At 39.9% G+C, this 16,726-nt stretch overlaps 1 long non-coding RNA gene across 1 annotated transcript in view; it reads right to left on the bottom strand.

Annotated features, from left to right (window-relative positions):
- The window catches only part of LOC126184985 (uncharacterized), a 61,914-nt gene extending 45,734 nt beyond the window's left edge, over positions 1–16,180 (bottom strand). The window contains exon 1 of the long non-coding RNA XR_007536924.1: positions 16,054–16,180. This is a non-coding gene — a long non-coding RNA (uncharacterized LOC126184985). The remainder of the gene's footprint in view (positions 1–16,053) is intronic.
- Positions 16,181–16,726: the final 546 nt, after the last annotated feature.

Raw genomic sequence — 16,726 nt, 5'->3', positions numbered from 1 at the left:
TGTGGATGAGACGTTCGTAGTGTGGCTGCATGGCAAAGAAAACCTAAAAAAATTTTTTGACCACCTTTATGGCATACATGACAACATAAAGTTCACTATGGAGGCAGAAGAAAAAAGATGTCTACCTCCCCTTGATATCCTGATAAAGAAGAAAACTGATGGCATGCTAGGACACTCTGTCTACAGAAAAAAGATGCTCACAGACATGTACCTAAATGCTGCCACCATCCAGCACACTGAAAAACTGTGCTCACCAGCTTGGTTTGCAGAGCATGAGACATATGCAACAAGGAGAGTTAACCCATCAAGGTGCAGCATCTTTAGGAAATCTTTTGCAGGAATGCCTACTCAGAGACACAGATAAGACACACTATCTAGCAAACCAACAAGAGAAAGAAGTCAACCAGGAAGAAAACACGAAGCATCTGATGTTCCTTCCATATTCTGGACCAGCCATGGCCAAGACTGCCATGATTTTTGAGGAAAATAACATCAGAACCATTTTCTATTGATCTGCTAAAATAAAAAATATGCTTGGCTCAATGAAAGATACAGTAGAACTATTGACACCTGGAATCTATAACATCAGTTAAGAATGTGGCAAACAATACATCAGTTAGACACAGTGCTGTATTTTGCAATGCGACTCAGAACATATGAGAAGCATTTGCCTCAGCCAAATGGACAAATCTGCACTTGTAAAGCACAGCCTCAACAAAGGTAATACACTTAACTTTGAACAGACCAAGTGTCTGTGCCTGGTAGATGGGTTCTGGGACTTGACCATCAAAGAGGCAGTGGAGAAATGGACCTGTGATGACATTGTCAGCTGCGATAGCAGTTTCCAGCTCACCTCTACATGGAATGTGGCAGTTGTAAGAATATGCCCTGAGCACTCTGATGTGAGGGCGATGTAGGCAGCAGGTGGAATAGACAGGCAGTGCCAGGATATGATGCCTGAGTGGTTGTCCCACCACCATCCACAACACCCCTTTCAGATGTGTGTGATTGGTATAGCTATTGGAGAGGAGGCAGAGGAGCCTGTGGTCCAGTGGCTATAAAGACAGGCAATGGACCTGAACCTGACACTTTGCCTGAATATGATGAGTAGAAAACTTGTCAAAATGTTGTTGCCGAATGATGCATTGACTCAGCTGACAGCCCATGAAAACTTCATCAATAACTTGTATGTTTATATATGAAATCCTTCTCTCTTTTTCTTTTTGGAAAATGTTCACACTTGTTTATGAAACAAAACATAGATCAGAATAAATGTTACCTTGTTACAGACCTAGCTTCTTAGAAAACATCCTGTATCACATGTCTTTGAAGCTTGGCAATAAAATATGGTCCAAGTTCAAGGACTAGAAGTCAGACACCATGGAAGCAAACTTTTTTTTTTTTTTTTTCAAAAAGTTGAACTGGAATTGGTATCCTTGATTATGATGACTAAATTGTGACATAGTGTTTCACAGATATGCCTCAGTTTCCTTATGTGAATATTAATCTCATTACTACACTGATAGCACATATTTACAAGATGTGATGTCCTGACAGGACAAATTAGTTCTACTAAAAGAGCATGATCACCACAGAACTGTATTATGCATAGTGTCCATAATAATTTTTTAAGGATGATTATTGCTGACATCAGATGTTACACTGCACTGATGACTTGTGCTGTTTCAGACATCACCTGGATGTTGCCTTATCTCATGTACAGTGCTGGCAAGTAGATTTTACATGGAACCCCATCTTCTCAGCCAGTTTCCTGAACTAGATAAACAAGTAATAGCGTCATATCTCAAAGAAGAATTTGAAACATTTAGCTCTGGGCATGAGTATGTAGAACAACAGTGGCTCAAGTTTAGAACAGTAATTGACCAAGCACAGTACAGATAGCTACATAATAGAACAGAGCTTAGCTGTGAAAAGGCAGTGAATTAGGTCTTCAGTGACTACTGTAGCAGAACCTTATCTAAAGATCCCTCAAAAACTGATAGAAATTCTGGCCATGTATAAGTTATATTAATGGAACCAAACTCAGTGCCCAGACACTAATGGATGACACACGAAATGAAATTCATGGCAGCAAAGCAAAAACAGAAATGCTGAACTCCAATTTCAAATGTTCCTTTACAAAGGAAAACCCAGAAGTGCTGCCATATTTTAATTCCCATGTCTGAAAAGATGAGTTATACATATACTACAGTCAGTTACATTGGAAAATAGCAGAAACTGCTAAAACTGCTTCAGAGCCCAATAAAAACCCCATCAGATTCTATACAGAATTTTCATCTGAATTACCTCCTCATTTTACCACAATATAGCACAAATCACTTAAACAAAAAACTTTGCCCAATAGCTGGAAGAAAGAACAGGCCATATCTGCCTACAAAAAGGGCAACAAAAGTGATCCACAAAACTACTATATCCTTGATATCCATCTGTTGTAAAATATTCTAAGTTTAAACATAATGAGGCATCTCAAACAAAATAACCTCCTCTGAAAACATCAGTCATGTGAAACCCAACTCACGCTTTTCTCATATAACATCCTTAAAACTATGGATCAAGGCAGTAGCTTATCTAACAATTTGTAAGTGCTTCTGCTCAACGAAGTCACTGGCCTACCATTGTCTAACTGCACACATTGTGTGCTATTGGCAGTCTGCAGAGAGATAAACATCTTATTGCCCTGCTGCTGAATAGAAGAAGTGGGTAACTTCTTTTCTGTTGCACTTGACTTGCACTGTGTAACACTAGAGTTATGACTTGGCTTTGAAAAAAGTGCATCAAAATTCATTGACTGTGACTTGGGAGAATGTGCAAAGTGTATGGTGGAGTTGTGGGTTTGCAAACAGATGGCTTGAACATCACCGTGGTTGCCACAATGATACCATTGAGCATCACAACAGGGGCATGCGTTTTGCTTGTGCGCTTAGAAAACCAAGGACAAGATTTTTACTGCTAGTCTGCTGCCTAGCATTCAGTTGGTGTTTATGTTGCTGCCCAGGCTGAGACTTTGTATGATGTGACACACAAACTACTGGTACAACCTGTTTACCACTAATCTGTATGGTACAAAGAGAAGCTGAATCAAAATCCACTCCAGCACTGTAATATAAATCCTGACATCCTACTAATTCCAAAACCTGTTGCAAAGTAGGATCAGGATCTATAATGAAATTCTCACTCTGCAGTGGAGTGGTGCTTATATGAAACTTTCTGGCGGATTGGGAGTGTGTGCTGAACCAAGACTCAAACTAAGGACCTTTCCTTTTCATGGGCAAGTGCTCTACCAACCGAGCTATCCATGCTTGGATAGCTCAGTTGGTAGAGCTCTTGTCCAGGAAAGCCAAAGATCCTGAGTTTGGTCTTGGTCCACCACACAGTGTTATTCTCACAGGATGTTTCTTAGGATCAGGATACTTAAGAATCTGTGTACGCAACCATCTGACACATTTTGAGTAATGGCATTCCTGAGCATGGCAACATCATAATAACATCCACACTCACACCTAAACTTGCAATGGTGTAAAAGCCCTTGCAAGTCTGCTACCCACTTCATATGAGTCTGATTAATTTGTCTCTGGAAACAAAATTTGTAATGCACAGCTGCCATATTAATCTGGTCATCAAATAATTTGTCTAGCAGAGGCAGTGTGGAAAAGTTCACAGGCAAACCTGTACACTGACAAACTGTACATTGTAAGAAAATGACATTGCCTGTCTATAATGAAGTATTCTCTGAAAGAAAGTGCAGAAGTATCCCATCAGATCTTGACAAGATTTCAAAGGGTTTCAAAATCTGGCAATTTGCATTAAGTGTTCTGAAATGTAAAATTTTTCCTTGAAAGAACAAACACTGCTGACAATCCACAGCTCTTTCAAATGATTCATCATGAATTTGCTGAATGCAAATTCATTGACATCAGCTGTATTAGGTATAGATCTGCTAGCCAATAATGACATATGAAAATTTGTGCCACACCCGGAACTGAACCTGGATTTCCCACTTATCGTGAGCAGTCCTTTTAACCAAGTAATGTTGTGAGCAAAACAAGGTGAATTTGGAGGACTATGATGTAAGGATATAGAAAGTGTGACATGGAAGTTTGGATCAGTCCAGGGAGTGAGCATTGATAGTTGAAGCGGTTAAGACAATCACTCAAAATAAGCAGGAAATCCAGGTTTGAGTCACGGTCTGGCACAAATTTTCATACGTCACTATTGACTAGTAGCTCAGTTACTAATACAGCTGATGCCAAGGACTTTGCATTCAGCAAATTGATTTCATAAATTTTGTACTGCACAAAATGTAAAAGGTGTATCCCATGGTACAATATAAATGAGTGCCAATTGGAATATTCAACTCATATAAATACCTGAGTGTAATAATTTGTATGTTCATTAAATGGAATGACTACATAAGTTCAATAATCTAAAGCAGGTGGTCGATTTTGGTTCATTAATACAATATAAAGGCAAACCTACGTTTCTAGCATTTGTAGACTTAGAGAAGCTTTTGACAATGTTGACTGGAATACTCTATTTCAAATTCTAAAGGTGGCAGGGGTAAAATACAGGGAGCGAAAGGCTATATACAATTTGTACAGAAACCAAATGGCAGTTATAAGAGTCGAGGGACATGAAAGGGAAGCAGTGGTTGGGAAGGGATTAAGACAGGGTTGTAGCCTCTCCCCAATGTTATTCAATCTGTATATTGAGCAAGCAGTAAAGGAAACAAAAGAAAAATTTGGAGTAGGTATTAAAATCCATGGAGAAGAAATAAAAACTTTGAGGTTCGCCGATGACATTGTAATTCTGTCAGAGACAGCAAAGGACTTGGAAGAGCAGTTGAACGGAATGGATGGTGTCTTGAAAGGAGGATATAAGATGAACATCAACAAAAGCAAAATGAGGATAATGGAATGTAGTCGAATTAAGTCAGGTGATGCTGAGGGAATTAGATTAGAAAATGAGACACTTAAAGTAGTAAAGGAGTTTTGCTATTTGGGGAGCAAAATAACTGATGATGGTCGAAGTAGAGAGGATATTAAATGTAGACTGGCAATGGCAAGGAAAGCGTTTCTGAAGAAGAGAAATTTGTTAACATCGAGTATAGATTTAAGTGTCAGGAAGTCATTTCTGAAAGTATTTGTATGGAGTGTAGCCATGTATGGAAGTGAAACATGGACGGTAAATAGTTTGGACAAGAAGAGAATAGAAGCTTTTGAAATGTGGTGCTACAGAAGAATGCTGAAGATTAGATGGGTAGATCACGTAACTAATGAGGAGGTATTGAATAGGATTGGGGAGAAGAGAAGTTTGTGGCACAATTTGACCAGAAGAAGGGATCGGTTGGTAGGACATGTTCTGAGGCATCAAGGGATCACCAATTTAGTATTGGAGGGCAGCGTGGAGGGTAAAAATCGTAGGGGGAGACCAAGAGATGAATACACTAAGCAGATTCAGAAGGATGTAGGTTGCAGTAGGTACTGGGAGATGAAGAAGCTTGCACAGGATAGAGTAGCATGAAGAGCTGCATCAAACCAGTCTCAGGACTGAAGACCACAACAACAACAATACAATATCTGGAAAATGCAACCAGTCTAAGGAGAATGCTTACAAAACTATCATGCAATCTTAGTCTAGAACATTATTTAAGGGTACGTGACACACCAAACAGGATTAACAGGGATATAGAACACAAATGAAGAAATGTAACACAATTCATCACAGGATTGTTTGACCCATGGGAGAGTTACATTGAGAAGCTGGAAAAGCTAAACAGACAGACCCTTCAAGACAGATGCCAACCATCCCATGGGGGCCTACTCACAAAGTCTCAAGAACCAATATTAAGTGAGGAATCTAGGAGTATATTACAAACACCTGTGTATCTTTCCTATAGGGCCTGTGAAGACAAGATTAGACTAATTAGCAAGTCCAAAGACATTTAAGAAATTTCTTTCCATGCTCCATATGTGAATGGGCAGGAAAGTAGGTTAATATGTGGTAACATGGGAAGTGTCCTTAGCCATGTGCTACAGAATTATTTGAAAACTACAGGTGTGGATTGAGATGTACACGTAAGTATCAACCTTAGTGTAATTACCTCAGGCAATGTTTCCACTGCCATGTACCTCACTTACATATACTCTTTGCATATGAAATTATTCATAGCATTCATATCTTACATAATTGACAAAAAGAAAAGCCTTTATGGGCATTTTTCGAAAGAGGTGAAGTATTTAAGTTTAGAACCACCGTGTGTGTATATAAAACAGAAAATAAAACCATGTGACAATGAAAATAAGTGAAATCAATGGAGCAAATGGTAAACAGCTTGTTTACAGATAAAACATGTATTTGTAAATGACATCATGCAAAGAGAGAACAGTGAAATGTAATAGTCAAAATAGTAGCTTCTTTTGATAAGTAACTTTTCAAGGATGTTGGACATGTGTTGGACCATCACCAACTACAGTTAAGAGATTAGATAGAGCAAAGTCAAACAAAAGCTGTGTATTTCATCATGGGGGTCATTTAATGAATAGAAGTGTGTCACTGATATTTTTTTTTTTTTTGTGGTACAACTGAAAGTCCCTTTACTATCAGTTCTCTGCAAGTCTTCCTAGAGTTTACAATAATTTTCTGGTATTGGGAATTTCCTGTATACAGTTGGATCATTGGTGGAAAGCCTAATGGAGCTTCTAGGATTATCTATCAGACCATTTATATACAGAGTGGAAGTGATAATTGTTTATAATTTACCACAGTGGTGTGGAGGAAGCCATGATTAACAGTTTTATGTGGGACATTCTTGATCTATTCAATTGGAAAAGTACCTCAAATCAGCCTTCAGAAACTATCTAAGCTACAGCATAAGTGTGTCAAGTGAGATTTTCATATTCTCTTGCTCACTATGCAGAAATTATTAGTCCTGCAGGAAACAATGAATAGCACCTTTCTGTAATAAATTTAATGTAGTATAATTTTGTACTGGAACATGTTTTGCCAGAGGCTGCTGTTTTTGAGTTATTCAAGAAAAACATACAAAAGTGACCTTTAAATGCACCCCCATCCCCACACTCAGCACTCACGATTTGGAATATGTTCTTTATGGCACAAAAATTTGCAACTACATGAATTATTTATCATGTTCAACCTTTTTTGAAGGAAGAAGGAAGATTAGGTTTTACTGCCCATTGAGATTGATGTCACTAGAGATGGAGCAAAAGCGCAGAGTGTTTGACATATGAGGGATGAAACTGGCTGTGCCATTTCGAAGGAACCATGTTGGCAGTTACTTGGAGTAAACCCAAGTATGGATGGCTGGACATGAATTTGAACCATCATCCTACCAAGTGTGAGACTTTTCTTGGTTTTCATTGACTGTGCTATTATGCCACCAGCTTAGTTAGCTATTTTGTTAGGATTATTAATTTAAATGTTTCTGTGAGGGTAATGAAAGAGAAAAAAAATACTTTTGTAAAAGTTAAACAAAAGCTATGTACATTGACACTTTGATTCAAACTTAACATTTACAAGCACAGTAGTTTCATAGTCAGGTGGCCACACAAACAAAACAATTAAATTATTAATTGTAAAAATTCAAAAAACTGATAGGTAAAATTTACACAGATGCCAGTTTTACAAAATGTAAGTGCACAGCTAAACGGGTGATTTAATAAGCAAAGTCAATGAAGTCTAAAAAGGGTCAAATATGTGAAATAATTCATGCAACCACAATTTTTGTGCAGTGGTCAACGGCCGGCAACACCACATTGGTGTCTTGTCTGCAGAGTATCACTTAGTGGCCGGTGACACCAGAGTGGTGTCGTCTGCATAGTATCACACAGTGGCTGATTACAGCACGTTAGTATCTTTTGCACTCTGTTGGTGTTTTGTTTAGGTAACAATAAGTTACACACGTCAACAAGTGTTTTGTTTTTATAAGTACTTGTGCCCTTTCATCATGGCAGATGAAAGAGACAAAAGGATTATTTATGATGAATGCACGGACATCTTGTCATCAACGGAAAGGTGACAAGTGGCCGGCGACAAGCCAAGTAATCCAACTTAGCGCTACCAGCACCAGGTGAATAAATTTGTATGAGACGTGCGGATGGCAAAGTGTTAATGGCCACTTAACACAGTTTAGTTCTGCTATGTGATAATAGGATACTTAGTTTGGTAAATAGCTGTAGTGTTACTACCTAGAATTAAGTGAAACTTGCAGTAATCTGTAAGAAAGCCACCGTAAACCCTAGTTAGAGTTAGCTACCAATGGCCAGAAAGCACAATATGATGATATGGTGACGTATAAGTTATAGCAACATACACAAAAAAGGATTGCAAGATGGGCTAGGTGTGGTTGGCAAAACCTCAATAGTGCAGCAGTAATCGCCAGAGCAGGCAGGGCGGTGTCATAACACCAGGGCAAGAACCCTATTATGAACCATATGAGGAGAGGGTGGGTAACAGTGCAACAAATGCATCCTGGTGCCATATAAATAGCTGTGAAATTCGAGGTAGATTCATTTGAGGTCCAGCAGCACCACAACAATGCCAGGGCCATGCTAAATGACAAGATGACCGCCAAAACTAGCTGTAGCCATGGGTTCAAGACTAGGTCAGGCCAGTCACCTCCTGCACTACGTAATCCCTGTGGGGCTTGGTGCCACAGCACTGCCATCCTGCTGTCTATGCCTACCACTGCCGGAATCCTGCCAGAGGCTGCGGATCATGTCCCATGCCTGGCAGTCTTCCCTCATCTCTGCAGTGGATGTGAGCTGGGCCTGAGTTGCCTGGGTGTGGGCACTCAACAGCAGAACACACTTGCAGCAAGAAGAAGAAATGCACTGCTGATGTCAGGGCCTTGGCCCACTGACAGATTGCCAGCTGCTCTTCAGTCTGACATCATCAACACAGAGCACTAACATGTGTACCTCTTCACCGCGGTGTAACCCAGCTGCCTGATGGCCATTGCTAGCCTGCTGCACTGGAGTGGGTCGTGACTGCCTCATATTGTCAAAGATGAGATGTGTAACTGAAGAATATTCGTGAGCGGATTTGCAGGTATTGCATGACCGATTACACAGTTAGTGAAAAAGGGCATCAAATTTGTGTAATCTGAGGAGTGTCAGAAAGCATTTGGTGAGTTCAAGGAAGTATTGATGTTGAGTCTATTGTTGGTGTTCCCAGATTTTCAGAAGGAGTTTATATTATTAAGTAATGCTTTGAACCATACTCTCAGATGTGTTTTGAGCCAGGAGGTCGATGAAGACGAATATCCCATTGTGTTTGCATCAGTACAACTGCATGTAGCTGAGAGGAATTACTCTACAACAGAGAGGGAGATTCTTAGCCTGTTGTACAGAGTAACATACTTCTGGTGTCACCTGTATGGGAGGAAGCTTAAAGTAGTGACTGGCCATGCTGCTTTCAAGTAGTTACTAGGTTTGAAGGACCCATCAAGTAAACTGATACGATGGGCATTAAAAACCAGTGAATCTGAGCACAAAATGATCCTCAAATCAGGGAAGAAATACAGAAACGAGGATGCACTTAGGTGGAAGGTAGTGGTAATATAAGCAACTAAGTCAAGACCAACTGAGTGGCAAGCAGCACACAGTGCTGATAGTGAATGTAAGCAGTACAATAAGTAGCAGTAGTTCAGCATGTGTGATGGCTTGTGATGTAAGGAGATGAGATTAGGACTGAAAGTGGTTGTAGCAGGGAAGATAAGGAAAGAGGTGCCAAGAGAAATGCATGATCATGTTTTGTCTGGCCATGGTGGGTGCGCAGTTATCAATCTGAGGGAAGTGGAGAAATACGGATGGGGAGGAAAGGAAGGTGATGTCACTCAGTATGTGAGAAATTGTGTGCACTGTGCACAACATGAAGATTTAAATTGGAAAGAGGTACTGTTACAGAGACTGCTGAAAGTGACAGAACAGTTTTGGTTTACTGGAGTAGGTGTGTTAAGACCATATAACCAAACACCAGCAGGGAATCATTTTGTGCTGACTATAACAGATTATTTTTGTCATTATATCAAGATGGTGCCAATGCCAGACCAGCAGGCAGTCACGGTCACACAAGCATTGGCAAATTAATGGGTGTTGAAATTTGAGGAGCCGAAGATAACAATAACAGATCAATGGGTAAAGTTCATGTTGGGCCTAATGAAGAAATTGTGTTGGTTGTTGAGAATGAAAAAAATTAAGAGCTAGTCCACTTCATCCTCAGTCAAATGGAAGGATGGAGTGGGTTCATCGGACAATCAGAAGGATGCTTAGTAGTTATTATGTTTACTTCCACATACAGACTGGGACACATATTTATCTTTTTTAGTGAGTGCATATAACTTCAAAGTAGTCTTGAGAACAGGATTGTCATAATTTGAGGTGATGCATGGTAGAAAGATGCCACTGACATTTGATATGATTAAGCAGAAAATGAGTAGGACTAGAAAGGCAGTCTGAAAGTTTGCAGCAACTGTGGAGAAGTATGGAGGAGGGTGGAGCAAGTGAACACCATGACACAGGTCAGACAGGAGGAGGCAGTAAAGCGTATGGGAACTTTACCTCAATACAAAGTAGGCCAGCAGGGGATGGTGTCAAGATCATAAACTCCAGAATGGAAGACAAAGAAGTGCGTGACACCAGGGCCTGTACCAAGTGACTGAAACCAAGTCATCTTTGAATGTGAAGCTACAGATGCCAATGAGGTCAATGATTAAACATTTCAGATGCTTGTGACTGTTCAAGGGTGTGCCAGAGTCAATCTCAGGGGTAATATTAGTAAACACAAAGAAAATAGCAAAAAAATAAGGGGTGGAGGGGAGAGCAACAGGGGAAGGAAGGTCATAAACTCTGTGTACCATATTTGTTAAGGTTGAGGACATGCCCAATATGTTTTATGTTTTTTATGATTCTTTTAATTTTGTTTTGTGTGTGTGTGTGTGTTGTGTGGATTTTTAAAGTAATTGTGTGTTAGATAATATATTTATGTTAGGGTAAGGATTATCTTTAACTGTTGTGTGAGGGATGCCGTTCAGAGACAATAGGCTTCTGGGGGGAGGGGAGATGACAGTGGCCCCTGTCCTTAAGTTGTCATTCAACAAGGATGAGGAAGGAAGAATGCTATTTTCAGCAGTGGTGCACTTCTTCGCCTAGGTTGGAGTAGCAGCACTGCAACTTCATCACTTGGAGTGAGGAGTTTTGTTTCCAGTTCAGCATGATGTGATACTGTATATTCACAAGTGGACATTATGTTTGGTATATAATGTTCGGGAACTACAGGATGAAATAAGGAGGCTGGAAGAGGTATTTTTGGGTTTGCAATGGTTAGCAAGTAATAATGGAATACTCATGGGAGCACAAGAAGTTGCTCGTGGCAGACACATGGTTGAAGGAGCAGATACAGCAAATAGTGGAAGTAGTATTGCATGAATTACAGAGGGAAGAAAGGGGATGGATACAGATGGGAGTCAATGTATAAACCATGCAGTTGTTCAGGGACAAAAAGAAGGTTGATCATGTGGAAAGGATGTTATATAACTGAAGTCATACTTCCAGAGAGTGGGTCAACATTGGGTATTACTGGTGTATAACAATACAATAATGTAGCAAGTTGCTATGAACAATAGAAGCTCATGGGAGCAAGACACTTAAATTAAGGGACAGTGGGTTGTTGATTAATGGAACTACGTGTGATATTACAGTACCCACACTTCATTTACCAGCTAAAATGATGGAAGTCACTCTTTCAAATATAGCACAACCATAGCTGTATTGTCTGGATAAACCCTTAGAGATGCTGCCTAAGCAAACCCCTACCTTCTTGAATGATACCTGGGATCAGGTCTAGTTCATTTACTGAGTCAGATAACATCTGTACAGGAATGGCAGATCACTATAGAGCAACTAATGCAGCATGTTGAACAGTACTGATGTGGTAAACGTGATGTTGAGTGTAGCAATTCCTAATGCCACAGTGACTCTGATTTTGTTTTGCATAGCTTTTATTTACCTGAAACAGTGAGCAGTTCAAAAAACCAATCTGTGGATAATCACAATTCCAGTGGATAAGATCCCTTGAGCAAGAAATGGAGAATGAATTTAGAGAGCTTAAAGAAGATAGGAAGGAGCCATAAACTTTAATGGGAGTGTGTCACTTATGGTATAGATCAATGGTGGAAATTGTCACTGTGGGTAAATGGCTCTGAGGAAGAGCTGAGGGGCTGGGTTTTCCTTGTGCAGGGAGGCAATGCAGTGTCAGTACCTAGTTTTAAGTGAAACTTGTAGGGATTTTGTGAGTAAGCTGCTACAAAGCATTGTGTTAGCTTTCACTGGCCAGAAAGCACAATTCAGTGACATATAGGTTATAGCAACATGTACAAAAAAGGATCGAAAATGGGCTAACCATGCCCAGCAAAATCTGCACTGCACACTGGTAATAGCCAAAGCAGGTAAGACAGTGTCACCACACCAGTGCAAGAACTGTGACTGGAGGGGGGAGTAATAGTGCAACAAATTCACCCCAGGGCCATATGAATAGCTATGGATTTTGAGGTACCGTATTTACTCGAATCTAAGCCGCACTTGAATCTAAGCCGCACCTGAAATATGAGACTCGAAATAAGGGAAAAAAAAAAATTCCCAAATCTAAGCCGCACCTGAAATTTGAGACTCGAAATTCAAGGGGAGAGAAAAGTTTTAGGCCGCACCTCCAAATCAAAACAAAGTTGGTCCATTGTAATATGAGACACAATTTAGGTCGAATGAATGATGATACAGCTACAGTAGTTTGGTTTGAGTCGAAAGCTTAGCAGTTAAGCTTTACCAGGTAGCCATTGCTATGCGTCAGGCGCTCCGTCCGTATTTATACGGATACCCTTCCTTTTTCACGTGCTTCGTCTGGTTTGAATCGATTGCTTATTTTGCTTTGATCTGATAAGTACCGTTTTCTATGTTATAGGTGTTTACGTCAGTCACTCTAAGCTGAAAATGCATTACTATACTGTGTCATGCATTGTTTGTCGCATTCTGATAGTGCGTGTTTACGGCCTGTCGCTGCTCGCGGCATGGCTTGCTTTTGTGCGCACTACCGCCGCCTACAATTAAAATAAGAGAGGAATCGTCGCATTAGCGAAACAATGGCAAGAGACTGCTATTTGTTGTTACTTACACTGCTGCTTTCTTTGATAATGATCAACAAGAACCAAATAATAGACTGCGTATGATAGAACATGTTCTGAACGAGAGTTTGGCGAAAATTTTTCTCCGTTTGAAAATCTTTGCGGCCGCTTCTTTAGTACATCAAATTCTGCACAGAAATTAGTCATCTTAGATTTAAAAATCTAGTCAGTTGCCATGCTTCATTTCTGACTGTATCACTATTAGGCATAAGAGTGATACGAATATAAACATGACACGATACGTATATTCTTCCGCGTTTGCTGGTGTCTCACTCCAGTTTCGTAGTTTATTTGGCAGACAGGATTTAAATGAGATAGAAGCAAACATGAAAGAATACATGGCAAAATGTTTATATTCGTATTATTCTTGTGGTGAAGAGAATACTGCATGTGATTCACATTTCATCAGGTTCCTATTAGCAACCATCTCTTCTCACAGGTAGGAAAAAATTCAGAACGTAGAGTTGGCCATATTGACAAAAATCCCAGTATTACCACTCGGATTTTTGTAGTACATTGAAATTCGAAGATGAACAATACGGAATTTGTATTTACTTCGTTGGATAATGTATGAAAATGCAGTGGTCGAAACTCGGGCGGAGAAAATTGCTCGTCTTCCAATTTTTTTTATTTTATTTTACTTACTGACGCAGAGGTTTTGGCGCCAGTATTTACCTTTGTGCCTACAAAGGATGCCTGTGTAGCGCTACATATATTCGACGGCAGAAGTTAGTTGTGGCGGCACCTATCAACATTTTTCAGAACTTCCGCTTGCTTTGCACTCGATTCTAAGCCGCAGGTGGTTTTTTGGATTATAAAAACTGGAAAAAAAGTGCGGCTTAGATTCGAGTAAATACGGTAGATTCATTCTGAGTTGAGCAGCACAATGGCAGAGCCATGCTAGACAATGACAGGACTGTGCACCACAAGCTGCAGCCATGGGTTGGAGATCTGGTCAGGCTGGCTGCCTCCTGCACTGTGCCTTCCTGTGGGTCTCAGTACCACAGCACTTGCCACCATGAGACTCCTGCCAGTGCGCAGCTGGTCATGTCCCAGGCACAGCTGTCTTCCCTTGTCTATGCAGTGTATCTGAGCTGGGCCTGAGTAGCCTGGGTGTGGGCATTCAACAGCCAAACACAGGAAGAAGAAGAAATGCATCATTTATATCAGAGCCTTGGCCCATTGATAGACTGATGCTACTGTTCAGCTTGACGTCACCAATGCAGGATGTTAATGCGTGTACCTCTTCACTGAAGTGGAAGCCAGACACATGCTGGGCATCACCAGTCTGCTGTGTCAGAGTCAGATATGACTGCCTGTCATTATCAATGACAAGATGTGTAACTGATGACAAACAAAATATTTCTTTCAACCACCAGTCTGTTACTGAGTCCCACCAGCTTGTCACTCCACTGCACACCCTATGGCGTGGTGCCAGAAATCAGCCCCACTCCCAGCATAGCTTTACACTGAGGAGTAACATAGGTATGGGTAAAAACTGTGCAGAATATGATGCAATGAAGAAGAAAAAGAATAAAGGTAGACTTCAAAGTCAAATAATAAGAAAATAGTCATTAAAGTTTAGATATCTCTTCTGACACCTTACCTGGATAACTAAATAGATTCTGTCACAGAAAATATTGATTTTATTGAATCTAAGAAGCTGCAGGACCCAGCAACTGAGAACAGATGACACTCTCAGTGAATCAGCTGGTTCCACTTCCTAGAGGCCAGAATGTATTTATAAGCAGCAGCTGGCAGCTCAATAATCATATCGTTCACCAAGTGGACACTGTACACATCATCTTCATGGCACACAATTTGAACATGGATGCCTGCTACTGGATTGGATTAGAGTCTGCTACACAGATTATTTATTGCTGTACCATTAATGATTTTGTGAGGAGTTATGGACTTTCTGAGATCATTCTTCCACAATCAAGTCTGCTTGCTCATATCAGGCCAGATCAGCAATTTTTTGTAAACTGTAACTTGGTCTGTGGTTGTTTAATTCTGTATTAATAAAAGCTATGCACACTGGAAAATGGAAACCAAACAAGTGTGTGCAAAATTTTCAGCATACTAGGAAACTATGGGATTGGAAATACATGGTATATACTGACACATAATTACACATTTTCACTAATTCAAAGTACTTTTAAGGGGAAACTGGAATGCATAGTAAACTGGTAGAAGAACATTTAATTTTGTCATGGATACATTGATGTCAATGGAAGAAAGAAGAAAGGAATATTAGAGTTTAATATCAATGGAAAGATAATACCAATCTATAAATGTATTAATGAGACTATAATGACCATATCACAAATTTCATTGTCTCACACACAGAATGTCTGTATATTCTAGGAAAAATTGTGATAGGCATGTAGTGGATGGATTTGCTTACACAGTCTTCATAACAACACAATTAAAACTGTTTTGTTATATGGATGAAAATTAGGAGCATTCTTGGATGCCACTAAGTAATTATGAAGCACATGCAGTAACTTCTGTGACCATAAAGGAATGTTTGTGATTCCAGTTTTCAAGCAGTGGAGCAGGTATCTCTTAAACCAAATCATGTACTCACGGATGATAATTACATATTAACTGTAAAAGTACAGTAGCTCTAGCTCTAGTTCCAGTTCAGGTCTCTCTCTCTTTCTCTCTCCTCTCTCCACACACACACACACACACACACACACACACACACACACACATCAGAGGGGGGGAGAGAGATATTTCTATGACTATACATCTATTGAGCATTAAACTTGTGTCTCTTAAACATCATATGAAGAAAAATTTTGAAATCAATCAGTCTTAAGTTATAGATTTACCTCTCAATAGCCTGATGTTTTGGAAGACTGTCCCCTGCAGTAGAATCTTTTAATTCAGTTTCTTTTCTACTAATATTGGATAGAATTGAATTATTCTCAACATTCGCATAAGATGCTCTGTTTAAAGATGGTGACTGAACTTCATCCTCTGTTTTCACCAGCTCCCCTATTTCATTGTCTTCTAGATTACTGCACCTTATAGTACTATCATCCAGATTCAATGTCTCTCTTGTAGTCCCTTCATTTTGCAACCAATCATGGGTGTTAGTGTTAGTTGCTGACACAGTTTCACCAACTGTTTCTTCAACAGTTGTGTTTCTAGCAATGCTGCCATTCATTGAATCATATCTACGCCCCATTAAGCATCTCATTGCCAAGAGAATACCTCTTTTCTTTCGTATAGGTTTGTCTGGCAATGATTCTCTGCTAGAAGATACAACATTATCACTGTGATGAGTTTCATAACTACATTGATCATCTTTAGTCACATTCCCTATGATATTAAAATGTGTGGGAAGCGAAGAGTCAGAAGATCCCTTCAGCTTCTCATATTTAGTGCCTGCAGTATCCTGTATTCTTTCTGACTCTTTTGCTGGGGCAGAAGACATTTCTCCTTCACTTTCTGCCCTCCTTCTTTTCTGTGACAATTTTTTGCTTGGGTGCATTAGTGTTG

Source organism: Schistocerca cancellata, chromosome 4, assembly GCF_023864275.1.
Source record: "Schistocerca cancellata isolate TAMUIC-IGC-003103 chromosome 4, iqSchCanc2.1, whole genome shotgun sequence".
In the NCBI taxonomy this organism is placed as follows: Eukaryota; Metazoa; Arthropoda; class Insecta; order Orthoptera; family Acrididae; genus Schistocerca; species Schistocerca cancellata.
Note: the sequence above shows the minus strand (reverse complement) of the source record. Positions and strands in the feature narration are given on the sequence as shown.